Source organism: Ailuropoda melanoleuca, chromosome 2 (assembly GCF_002007445.2).
Source record: "Ailuropoda melanoleuca isolate Jingjing chromosome 2, ASM200744v2, whole genome shotgun sequence".
NCBI lineage: Eukaryota > Metazoa > Chordata > Mammalia > Carnivora > Ursidae > Ailuropoda > Ailuropoda melanoleuca.
In genome coordinates this window covers 85710261-85722263 of record NC_048219.1, presented here as the reverse complement: position 1 = coordinate 85722263, position 12003 = coordinate 85710261, and the positions used below count along the sequence as shown (strand labels likewise).

General features: G+C 49.8%; 1 protein-coding gene, 1 long non-coding RNA gene and 3 other non-coding genes across 8 annotated transcripts in view; 2 read left to right on the top strand and 3 right to left on the bottom strand.

Annotated features, from left to right (window-relative positions):
• CHD1L (chromodomain helicase DNA binding protein 1 like) overlaps positions 1 to 2217 on the bottom strand; it is a 223784-nt gene extending 221567 nt beyond the window's left edge. Inside the window, exon 1 of the mRNA XM_034654193.1 lies at positions 2195 to 2217. The gene's annotated coding sequence lies outside the window, so the exon portion shown is untranslated. The remainder of the gene's footprint in view (positions 1 to 2194) is intronic.
• Positions 1076 to 12003, top strand: LOC109491311. Of its 4 annotated transcripts, none has more exons than XR_004623410.1 (5): positions 1076 to 4714; positions 5733 to 7001; positions 8581 to 8696; positions 8780 to 8972; positions 11920 to 12003. It is a non-coding gene; the product is annotated as an uncharacterized LOC109491311 (long non-coding RNA). The 4 variants fall into 4 exon arrangements; XR_004623409.1 differs by lacking the exon at positions 11920 to 12003 and having other exon boundaries at positions 5733 to 5840; positions 6751 to 7001; positions 8780 to 11684; XR_004623407.1 differs by lacking the exon at positions 11920 to 12003 and having other exon boundaries at positions 8780 to 11684.
• TRNAQ-CUG lies at positions 1697 to 1768 on the top strand. The gene has a single exon. It is a non-coding gene; the product is annotated as a tRNA-Gln (tRNA).
• TRNAN-AUU lies at positions 5183 to 5256 on the bottom strand. Its single transcript has one exon. It is a non-coding gene; the product is annotated as a tRNA-Asn (tRNA).
• TRNAQ-CUG lies at positions 9409 to 9480 on the bottom strand. Its single transcript has one exon. It is a non-coding gene; the product is annotated as a tRNA-Gln (tRNA).

Below are 12003 nucleotides of genomic sequence, written 5' to 3'. Positions count from 1 at the left end.
CCATATCACAACCCTTGAGATCATGACCCATGAGATCATGACCTGAGCCAAAACCAAGAGTCAGACACTCAACCAACTGAGCCACCCAGGCACCCCCAGACTGTGACAGACTGGGGATAGGACCCCGGGGGATAGGACCCCAAGTAAGCCACCTGTAGGAGAATGCCACTCAGTCCAACAGTCAGCCTCCTTCCTCTGCCCCAACTGGCTCGAGTGAAGCTCCAGCTTTATCCCCTAGGGTCTTTTCAGAACGGTGGCGCCCACTCCGAGTTCTCTCCCCAAAGAAGCTCTCCTTTTCCCCTCCCCAATTAAATTGCCTCCATACTGACATCTGAAACATCTTTCTTTCATTTTTTCTTATTTTCATCCTTTTTTTTTTAAACCTAAGGAACACATCGATATATTTATTCTCTTTGTAAATTACATGATAAAAGAATGCATGGGGGAAAATTCCTCTCCTCCACGCTAATTTCCATAGGAGTAACTAACCACTGTTAACAGGATATAAACCACAGCTCTGGCTCATTGATAATTACCCACTGAATCTGACTAGCATACTTCATTCAGTCTAAGGGGAGAAACCTCTTCCCTCCTTTCTCACACCAAGAGTCCAAGACCTCCCATCCCCGCCTGCCTCGCCGCTCAAGAGATAGGAATGTCCAGGTGCTCAGATGCTGGGTTGGGCAAACATGGTGGCTGGAGAGCTTTGGCCGTCTCTGGGTCACTGGAAATTTAAAAAGTAGAGAGCTGGCTGCAGAAGGCTGGGGATTCTGACTCAATCTTCTGCCTAGTAATGATTCCCAGGTTCACAGTCGGGGACTATCCAGTCTGAATCCCAAAACACTATCTCAATTGCTTTTCCAACCCCCTCTTGTAGCCAGGAGACAGGCGCATACTTTTTTTCTTTACCGTCCATCTATTTTAGTCGGTGGTTCGTCGGACTTTTAATTTCAAGGTCCTGAGTATGGTGCAGCGTTCCGTGAATTTTCTGGCATCTCTGGCTCCAGCAGCTTCCGGACCTGCGCAGAGCTTTGTGCGCCGTACGCGGCGTGGTCACGCGGGGGCGATACCGGGACGCATCTCATCCCCAGACACCCCAGTAGTAGAGAACCGTGCTCGAGGTTCAATTTGGCCGGAAGTGACCAGCCAGTCTTGAGCTGCGCCGAACCCCAGATACTTTACTCTGGAGTCGCCCCACCCCCGGGATGGTCCTGAGCCGACTGAAGGCCCGCGCAGCTAGAGAAAATGGGTGGTGAGGAAGACAGCAAGAAAGACGGGAAGGAAATAGGATCAGGAATGGGAGGGGCTGGAATCCCAGCAAGTCCCAAGTTCCGGTTCAGAGGATCACCGGAGCTCCCAGGGCGGTGGGAAGAGGACAAGTGCAAAGGGAAGGAAAGGAACACTTGTTTTTTTTCTGGCGGGAACTTCACCTCCGGGCAGGAAGCTAGTCATCCAGGCAGAGCAGGCGCACCTCCCTGTGGCTAAGCTGCAAATGGACGTGATCTCGTTCCCCGACTCGCGAGCCCGGAGAGCGGCAGGGAGAACGTGAGTCGCGGCGACTCCTCGCGGGTCTCGAAGCCGCGCTCCGACCCCTGGGACGAGAAGACGAACCCGGCAGGAGGAGCGTCCCGGGAACGCAGGGCGAAGGAAGGCGATGTGCACACGCCTCGGAGAGTCAGGGCGCCCTTCGCCTGGCGGTTCCATGGTGTAATGGTGAGCACTCTGGACTCTGAATCCAGCGATCCGAGTTCAAGTCTCGGTGGGACCTTCCCCTTTGGGCCAAGCCACAGCTACCTTTTACTCTCTTCTCCAATACCGAGCGACTGACACCTGCCTTCCCGCTCCCGCTGCCCCCGCTCCGGGGAGGGAAACTCCGGGGGCCTCGCGCGCAGGTCCGGCTTGGGCGCCTCGCAGCCGCGTGCTCCGCGCTCCGCCGCCTCCTCCTCAGGAATCGGGGACCCAGAAGCCCGCGTCTCAGAGTGCCCCCCACACACACACACTCCCCACGGACACAGCCGGGCCACCGGGCCAGTGCCGCCCCTCGTCGGGGTGCCCCTCGGGCCTCGGGATAAAAGGCGGCGGCGGCGGCCACTAAATCCTGCACCGCGAGGGGCGTCCCGCCGCGCGTCCTGAAATTGCACCCATTAGCCTGCACGCGTAGAAAACGACAGCAGTAAGAAACAGCGCTCCTTACCTCGGTCGTGCGGTGGCGAGACTGAAGTTTCGGGTCCCGGGTTCAAGCACAAGGTTGGGTGCTTTTCATTTAATTTTTCTCGGATCCTTTCCCACCAGCTATCAGAAATCCCGAGTCTCTGTTCAGGCGAGTAGGGGTCGCGGTTGTCCTAAACTTTGTACTTCAGTGTGGGGCGTCTCCTCCGTAAACCCTAAACCCGGGGAAAGAGAGATTCTGGCCGGGGATTCTCTGTGCCTGACCTGCGGCCGACCTCGGGCCTCCTCCGGGGGCGAAGGTGACAGGAGCAAGGGCAGCTCCGAGTCCTGACCTGCGGGGCTCCCCCTCTTTCCTGGGGCGGCTCTGCTCCACGGAGAAGACGCCTTAGGAGGGGACATGATGGAAACACGCCGGTTCTCTTCTGCTGGGTAGAAAAATCCGGTCCCAAGTTCTGAAGGATCTCATAGCTAGTGAAAATGTTCGCCGCCAAATCTCTCTTAGTTTTGAAACTTCCACCAGTTCACAAAGGACTGTAAAATACAACTTTTTCAAAGGCTCGCTTTGAGGTTCTGAAAAGCAAGGGGGTGAGGGCCGGAAGGCGGGAGGGGAGAAACGGGAAAGCGGAGACCGGAGGAGAAAGGAGATAGGAAGGAGAAGGGGAGGGATCCGAGGGCGGGGAGCCTGGCGTTCGCAGCGCTGGTTCAGTTGCGCTTCTGGCTCAGTCTGCAGAGCTCCCGCATTTGGGTTGAATCTCCTTGATCCCCTGAGAACTTCGGCTCTGCCTGGAAAGTGGAACGTAAGTTCCTGGCGTTTGTCCTTGCTCTTTTCATTAATTGTGGAAGTCGGAGTAGGAGGGTAAATAGACCTGAAAGTTATTGGGAGCCAGATTAAGACCTTGTTGAATTCCTTGGCCTTACCTGGCAAGTAGACTTTCTCTCTCTCGCCTTGCAAGACGGCTGCGGGCAGGACAGGCTTTGCGAGGGTCGAAGCACCCAAGACCATGAAGATGTCAGGGACTAGTTGTTCGCTGGACTTGTGGTGGCTGAGCAGACTATGTCCTTCCAGAGCGTGGAGTTGGGGGTCTGGCCAGGAGACTGAGCAAGGGGGCCAGTCAGGGTTAATCAAGAGGCTTTCCCCGAAGCATCGCAGACATTCCTTTTTGACCTCCGCTTTCTTTACTGGAGCGATTCTTTTAATGGAACTGCATTTATGCATAGATTTTAATACCCTTTTCTGGCTAACTATAACCGCACTCCGTACCAAGACCTGAGCTCCAGACTTTGCTTCGAGGAGAAGATGCCCTTCCTTTATATTCTTTAGTTCAAGCCCAGTGTCTGTCTGGTGACCAGGACAGCCCCTCACAGCTGCCCTCAGGTTAGGAAGAGCTGATGCTCCACCACTCCCAGCCCCTCTGCAGCCCCACGTATATGTATGGCTTCAACCCATACAAGCATATCCTAGGCCTACATCTTTCAAAACTTCTTTCCCCGTTGCAGAGTGATACAGTTTGCTTCTTGTCCTTCTTGTTGACTACCCAGCACTCCAGCATTTTTCTTCTTTTGTTTTTGGAATTATTGCTCCTTTTTTTGGATAATGTCTTCCTTGTACTGTTCATGAAGGTGCTCTGCCCTCATTTGCTCAAGGAGAGGGCATTGACTCAAGCAACCAATCCAGTACCTCCCTGGAATATGAAACTGGGGGGGGGGTGACCAAAGAGTAAATAAACCTTAGGTTTATCCACTTGAAAAAAAGAGTCCCTGAAAACACTGGTCATTTGTTCCTGCTATTTGTATCCTATGTGGCCCAACTGTGAATATGGAGCTTACATAGTTAAAATAATTGACCCATCAAATTATGATACAAATATACCAGAGGATAAAGCAAGAGGAGGCGTGTTTGGGTGTGGGGGTGATAATAGAGGAGTATGTGAGAGATAATGTTTACAGTTTGAAAGTCAAGGAGTAGTAAAGGGGGGTTGCTGTTTTCCTAAATAAACTTACAAGTATGTATAACTTTGATAAAAATTTGTCCCAAATGTAAACAATTCCTTTGCCATATATGTACATATGTGTGAATTTAAAGTTTATTATTTGTATCTTGAATATACATTTTTATGTAGTCATATTATTGGCTCTTTTCATGGAAGAATTCTGGGTTTGGAGTCTTGCACAGAGCATTTTCCCACTGCAGGTCTATAAAAATATTAGCAAAAATAGGTTCAAACAAAACAATAGGTAAGTACTATCCAATTTTGGCAAAACATTGGAAAAAAGAATATTTTCATAAAATGCGGGGAATATGACCTGCTACATTTTCTTTTCAGGGTAGTTAGGCAGGCATTAACAAAATTTGATTTGACAATTCCATTTTTAGGACTCTGGAGAAAAGGAGAGGAGTGATGACAGATATTTGTATAAGGGTGTTCCCTGCAGTAGTATGTGTGATAATAAATATTGGAGCCAATTGCATCACCATCAATTAGAGACTGTTTGAATAATGACTCATTTATATCAAGAAGGATCTTAACTAAAAAGAACAAAGCAGGTAATGAAAACACTGATGGCAATGGCACTGGTAAGAGCTAATGTGTATCGAACCTTTGCTTGTGAGAGTCATTGGCCATGTTCTTTCCCTACACATCTCATTTAAACTTTGGACAACCCAAATACTCCATTTCGCTCATCTTACATGTAAAAATGGAAGCACGGAAAAGTCAAGTAACTTTTTCGGACTGATTATATTTCCCACCCAGAGCCTGTGCCTTCATCGTGGGTGTGACCGGGGTTCTCTTGTTCTCTGTTTTAGGGATTTACAATGTTTCAAATAAGCACAGCCTCGGGAAAAGTAGGGGAAGATGTAAGGGCGGGTATAGATTAGGTATGCTCTGGAACTCCAAACCTTTTCCTCAAATGGCCGCTCGTTGCTAGTGGTGCCCCGGAAATAGAAGCATAAATTTGATGCCTCAATGAGAAATAGAAAAGCTTTGAAAGCCAACTTTCCCTGAAACACAAGCATCCCTGGGTGGAATTGAACCACCAACCTTTCAGTTAATAGCCGAATGTGCTAACCAATTGCACCACAGAGACACTTAACCAAAGGACTTTGTAAAATTTTAGCCACTTGTATTATATATATAATGGTTTCGTGTTCCTGGTCAAAGTTTTTATGATTTTCAGTTATAAGAGAAATGAACACTGGGGATATGATGTACAACATGACGGCTATAGTTAACCCTGCTGTATAGTATATTTGAAAGTTGTTAAGTAGGTGTTATGAGTTATCAAAAGGAAAAAATACGTTAAAAAAACTTTTTTTTTTATCTATATAAGATTATGGTTGTTCACCAAACGTGATCATTTCACAATACACGTAAGTCAAGTCTTTACGCTGTATATCTTAAACTTGTAAAGTGCTGTACCTCATTTCAATCTCAATAAAACTAGGGGGAAAGTATATGATACATAATCGTCTCCTTGTACAGAGGTACAGAGAAGTGTTCTTTGTACCCAAGCTAGGGCACCCTTAACTCTTCTGTTTTGCCTAACTTCCCTCTCTGCTCCAGAAGCCTGAGGGCATGGGAGACATTGAGGCCAAGAGTCCTTTGGTTACCTAAATTTGGGCGACGACTTGGAGCCCGAATGAGTGGAGAACTCCCAGGATCAAACATCAGGTGCCCGGGTGACAACCGCAGCCTCTCGGTTTGAAGTCATCTATTTTCCGATTCTTTGCTCCACTTCATCTGTCCTGCTCCCCTCGAGTCTCCTCAGATCGCGGGGGGGGGGGGGGGGGGGGGGGGGCACGGGCGCGCGCGTGAAGTACTAGAATCAGCCGTTCCTCCACCGCGCTACCTCCTGGATGCCTCTAGATGGTAACTCAATGGGGGCAGGGACGTTGGGTTTGCTCACGATGCACCCCCCTCGTTTACAATATTGTCTGGGACTTAGTAGGCTCTCAATAAATGCTCCGTGAAGGAGTCCATTCCGCCGCAGAGGCCTGGAGGGGACAGGAAAGGCACCAAGAATTTCACCTTGGTTCTGGAGAATCCCCTGAATGGGGATTTTAGTTCTGGAGAATCCCCTGAATGGGAAGACGTGGAAGCCGGCCATTCTTTATACTGGAAGCTGGTTTAGAACGAGGTCAAGGTCCTGGTCGTGGAAACGTCTAGAGGACACCACCTAGAACGTCACTGAGCTCCCCGACCCAGGACGGTGCGGCGGCCTCAGCCTAGGGGACGCGGGTGGGCACAGGGAGAAAGGTGATGAAGAGAGCTGAAGAAGAGAAGGAAGTGGGTGGGAGTGAGGGCAGTCTGGAGTAAGAGAAAGAAAGGGCAAAGGGAAGAGGAGTGAAAAGAAAGCTGAGAGACACCAACACTAGCCAGTAAAAGAAAAACCAGTTAAAAAACGTTGAGGCTTTTTAGATCAGTTAATAGGTCTCAACCACAGCGCCGCAGGTTGTCGTTGGCGTGCGGTGATGGTACAGTGGTTAGTACTCCGCGTTGCGACCCTAGTAACCTTGCTTTAATACGAGTTATGAAGTCATCTAACTCGCTATTTTCCTCTTTACACAACCCCCCACCCCAGTAAAGCTGGCGATATGGTGCGATTTCCCACTATGAAACTGGAGACTGTGAACAGTTGTACCAGGCTCTCCAGGTCCCACGTGGCGGAACTTCGAGCCTCAGCCTACGACAGGGAGCAGAGACCTGCCTGACTTGGGGAAAGGCCGAAAGTCGCCCAAAGGCTAGGTCTGCAGCGACCGCAGTCCCCACCCTTATCCCCGCCCCTAGAGGCGAGGCAAAGACAGCAAAAGCGCCAGACCTGCTTTGAGGAAGGTAAGAGCGTACATCCAGAACCACTTACTTTAATTTATGGGTAAGACTGAAGAAAAGCACCCAGCATTGCCTTGGAAAGCGAATTCTTGCTACTATTAGGTAGAAGACAAAAATCCCAGCTTTTCACATCTAGCTTGTTCAGTCTGTAGTCTCTAGTGTATGACTTCCACTGATGTCTTAATTATAGCAAAATGGACCTTTTCTTTTGGTACAAATTCTCCATAAATTTTAACATATATGTAGATTTGTGTAGTCACCACCATAATTAGAATGCATACAGTTTCATCTCACCAAAAATCTTCTTTGTGCTATCTTGTCACTGTTAAAACTCACCACAAACATCAGCCCTTGCAATCATTGATCTGTCCATCACTATAGTTCAATCTTTCTGAGAATGTCATAAGAATGGAAGCGTATAGTATGAAAAGTAGCCTTCTCAGACTGGCTTCTTTTACTCAGCACGGTGAAGATGGGATTCCTTTTAGTTGTTGTGTACATCAACAGTTCCTTTTTATTGTGGTGTACTCCATCTAGTGGGTATACCACTGTTTTGTCTATCAGTTAACCCTTTGAACAATATTTGATGATTGTAGTTTCTGCTCTTAAAAATCAAGCAGCTATGAACATTCCTGTAGAGATTTTTGTGTGAACATTAGTTTTCATTTCTTTAAGGTACATTCCTGGCAACCCAAGTTTGCTAGATCATATAGAACTTGCATGCTTAACTGTATGAGAAACTGCCAAATCTTTTCCAGGGTGGCTATACTATTGTGTATTCTCACCAGCAGTGTTAAGAGAATTCTAGTTACTCCTTATCCCAGACACTTGGTACTGTCATTCTAGTAGGTGTGTAATGGTATTTCATTATGGTTTCAATTTGCATTTCCCTGATGCCTAATGATGTTCATGTGCTTATATCCTCTAGGGAAGTCTGTTCATGTCTTTTGCCTATTTTTTTCATTATTGTTTGTTTCCTTATTGTTAATTTAAGATTTCTTTATATATTCTTGTCACTAGCCTTTTGTCATATTTGTGATTTCTTAATTTTTTTCTCTCAGTCTGTCACTTTTCATTCTCTTAGCCGTTTCTTTGGAAAACATTTTTAATTTCAGTGAAGTACAATTTATTGATTTTTTCTTTTTTTTCCCCCTTTTTTCTAGGATAGAACTTTTGGTGACATACCTAAAAACACTGCCTAACCCCATGTCATGAAGATTTTCTTCTATAAAACATTTAGTCTGTGCTCCATTTTGAGTTAGTTTTTGTATAAACTGTGGATTTTTCTTCATATGGATGTCCAATTACCCAACACAATTTGTTGAAAAGAAAAAAGCCTTTCTTCACTGAATTGCTTTTACACCTTTGTCAATAATCAATTGGACATATTTCTGTAGTACTATTTCTGGACCCTTTGTTCTGTTTCATTGGTCTGCGTGTCTATCCCTTTGCTTATCCACAATATCTTGCTAACTGAAGCTTTATAATAAGTCTTAAAAATGGGTAATCTTATTCCTCTAACTTTTTGGTATTTTTACAAAGTATATTTAGTTTTTAGGTCTCTATTTCTCTGCCATTCCAGACCAACAAAATGAAAATCTGCTTATATCTACAACTTTAAAACTACAAAGACTCTGTGAATAGGAGGAAAAGATCATGGTCTTCTTTTCCTATGGTGTCTTCTTGAAGTAGATCCAGGTAGGAAGAACGGGGAGTGCTGCGGGAGGCCACAGGTCAGGCACAGAGAATCCCCGGCCAGAATCTCTCTTTCCCGGGTTTAGGGTTTACGGAGGAGACGCCCCACACTGAAGTACAAAGTTTAGGACAACCGCGACCCCTACTCGCCTGAACAGAGACTCGGGATTTCTTCTGATAGCTGGTGGGAAAGGATCCGAGAAAAATTAAATGAAAAGCACCCAACCTTGTGCTTGAACCCGGGACCCGAAACTTCAGTCTCGCCACCGCACGACCGAGGTAAGGAGCGCTGTTTCTTACTGCTGTCGTTTTCTACGCGTGCAGGCTAATGGGTGCAATTTCAGGACGCGCGGCGGGACGCCCCTCGCGGTGCAGGATTTAGTGGCCGCCGCCGCCGCCGCCGCCTTTTATCCCGAGGCCCGAGGGGCACCCCGACGAGGGGCGGCACTGGCCCGGTGGCCCGGCTGTGTCCGTGGGGAGTGTGTGTGTGTGTGGGGGGGGCACTCTGAGACGCGGGCTTCTGGGTCCCCGATTCCTGAGGAGGAGGCGGCGGAGCGCGGAGCACGCGGCTGCGAGGCGCCCAAGCCGGACCTGCGCGCGAGGCCCCCGGAGTTTCCCTCCCCGGAGCGGGGGCAGCGGGAGCGGGAAGGCAGGTGTCAGTCGCTCGGTATTGGAGAAGAGAGTAAAAGGTAGCTGTGGCTTGGCCCAAAGGGGAAGGTCCCACCGAGACTTGAACTCGGATCGCTGGATTCAGAGTCCAGAGTGCTCACCATTACACCATGGAACCGCTAGGCGCAGGGTGCTCTGACTCTCCGAGGTGTGTGCATTTCGCCTTCCTTCGCCCTGCGTTCCCGGGACGCTCCTCCTGCCGGGTTCGTCTTCTCGTCCCAGGGGTCGGAGCGCGGCTCCAAGACCCGGGAGGAGTCGCCGCGACTCACGTTCTCCCTGCCGCTCTCCGGGCTCGCGAGTCGGGGAACGAGATCACGTCCATTTGCAGCTTAGCCACAGGGAGGTGCACCTGCTCTGCCTGGATGACTAGCTTCCTGCCCTGAGGTGAAGTTCCCGCCAGAAAAAAAAAAACAAGTGTTCCTTTCCTTCCCTTTGCACTTGTCCTCTTCCCACCGCCCTGGGAGCTCCGGTGATCCTCTGAACCGGACTTGGGACTTGCTGGGATTCCAGCCCCTCCCATTCCTGATCCTATTTCCTTCCCGTCTTTCTTGCTGTCTTCCTCACCACCCATTTTCTCTAGCTCCCTCAATCTCCTCCTTTCCTTCCTTCTTGGCTACTGCTCCTTTTCCTTCTCTTCCCTTCAACCGCCACTCTCCAGGCCAGCGTAGTATTGGGCTACCCAGCCTGAGAGGACGATGAGGAAGACCTTTCTCTCTGGTCAGGGCCCTTTCGGGGTCCATGTTGGGGAGGCGGAGTGAGGTGGCCCCAGAGGAATGACTGAGGGTCCACAGCCAGTCCCCAAGATCTGGGCAGGACGGGCTGCTCCAAGGCGACTGGGTGGCTGGGGCGACCCAAAACGGCAACATCGTGTTCCGCAAGCTAAATCCGACAGGCAAAGTCCAGGGAAATTGAAACCTAAGGGCTACCTAGTCCTTTGGAAGCCGTTGTAAGTGGAAGGACCACGGCGCCTCCCGTGGTCCCCGCAGACACGGCGTCCTGGGGTCCGCATCACCTAGGATGCTACAACGTCTTGTCCGAAGAAAACCAATCCAACTTCCCAGTTAGACGAAGGTCCGCTCGAACCCAGACGCTTACCAAGAAATCCCCCCCCCCCCCCCCCGTCCTCCTGGAGGTGTCGGGAGCCCTAGAGCCGCGCCCTCTGGGCCTCCGTCCTGGGGGCGCTGCCGAGTCCCTGTATGAGGACTTTGGGCTGAGTCTCAGCGCTTCGCCACACTTAACTGTCCTTTTAAGGTGCGCCCAGCGCAGCCTCGCCCCAAGGAGAGCTCCTGGGTCCAAAGAGTAAAATCAGACGGCATTGCCCGCTTCAATCCAGGACAGAGAGTCCTCTCCCTATTATGAATGGGATTCGAACGGGAGCTGCCACGGCCCCTGTACCCCACGCCATGAGCAAGGCTGGACACCCAAGACCTGAGGTGGTGTGGTCAGGTGTAAGTAGGTGACAGCATTTTCTCCTGGGCTTTTTCCTTGGTGGCTATATCTGCATCTCTCTATCTCTCTCTTGTTTTTTCTCTCTTCTCACTGGTTGTCCCACCCTCACCTTTCTCTTCACCCTTTCCCCCGCTGGCGTCCCCACAGGCTGAGGGTGCCGCAAGGCCCTGGGTGGAGAGCTCAGTGCAATTCCAGGTGGTGCCCTCTAGACGTTTCCACGATCGGGACATTAACATGATTCAGCTGCCAGTTTTAAAAAACAACCAGTTTTGAAAGTCTTTCACATTCTCCCATTCCGGGGTTCTTCTAGAACTAAAACCTAAGAGTCCACGGTGACATTTTTGGTCCCTCCCAGCACCCTGCTGCGGAACGCATCTTCACTGAGCATCTATTTGGTGCCTATTGGTGCTCAGCCCTGCTGTGCACAGGGGCTGCATGGTGAGTAGACCCCAGGTCCCACCTGATGGAGCCCTCCTCTGAAGGCACCGAGAGCAGGCAGCAAGTTGGGGGGCACAGCAGTTTCGTGTCTTTCCCAGAGCACCTGTCCTGGCTGAGGAACTCGAGGTGAGCGCGACAGGTGACACTAGGGAAGAATGGCAAATGGATGACTTCGGCCCATGAGCCTGTGATCGTCACCTAGAGCAGGGAGGCTTTGGGGAGAGGCCCCTGGGCCCGGCATGAGGCCTCGAGTGCTCACTCGCTAGTATCAGTGCCCCAAAACTCTGCCCAATATCAAGACTCAATGTCTCCATTGCCAGTGCCAGAGGGTTTTAAGTGTGTTTTAAGCAGAGGATGGAGGGGTTGGGGAGCAAGTTCTCACCCATAGCAACACTGAGATTTTGTAATAACCTGGTCTCGGTGGTATAATCAGCACCTATGGCTGTCAATGGNGTCTCGGTGGTATAATCAGCGCCTATGGCTGTCAGTGGAAAGTTGGTGGTTCAAGCCCATCGCCAGAAGTTCTAGTCTTTACTGAAATGCATTTTCTGGCTTTCGATTTTCAAAACTTACCAAAGCTTCTCCAACAGCTTTTATCTTTCAGGTGGTGATCTCACCCAGCAGCTCTCAGTCCTCCCACCTCACCCCACATTTTGATTTGCTGTTGCAGGTGGGGCGTCTCAGTTGTCCTGTCCTGAATTCACCTAGTTCTGCCCTGTGGGATGGTTTTTCTCCATCCTTACCAGATGCCTCC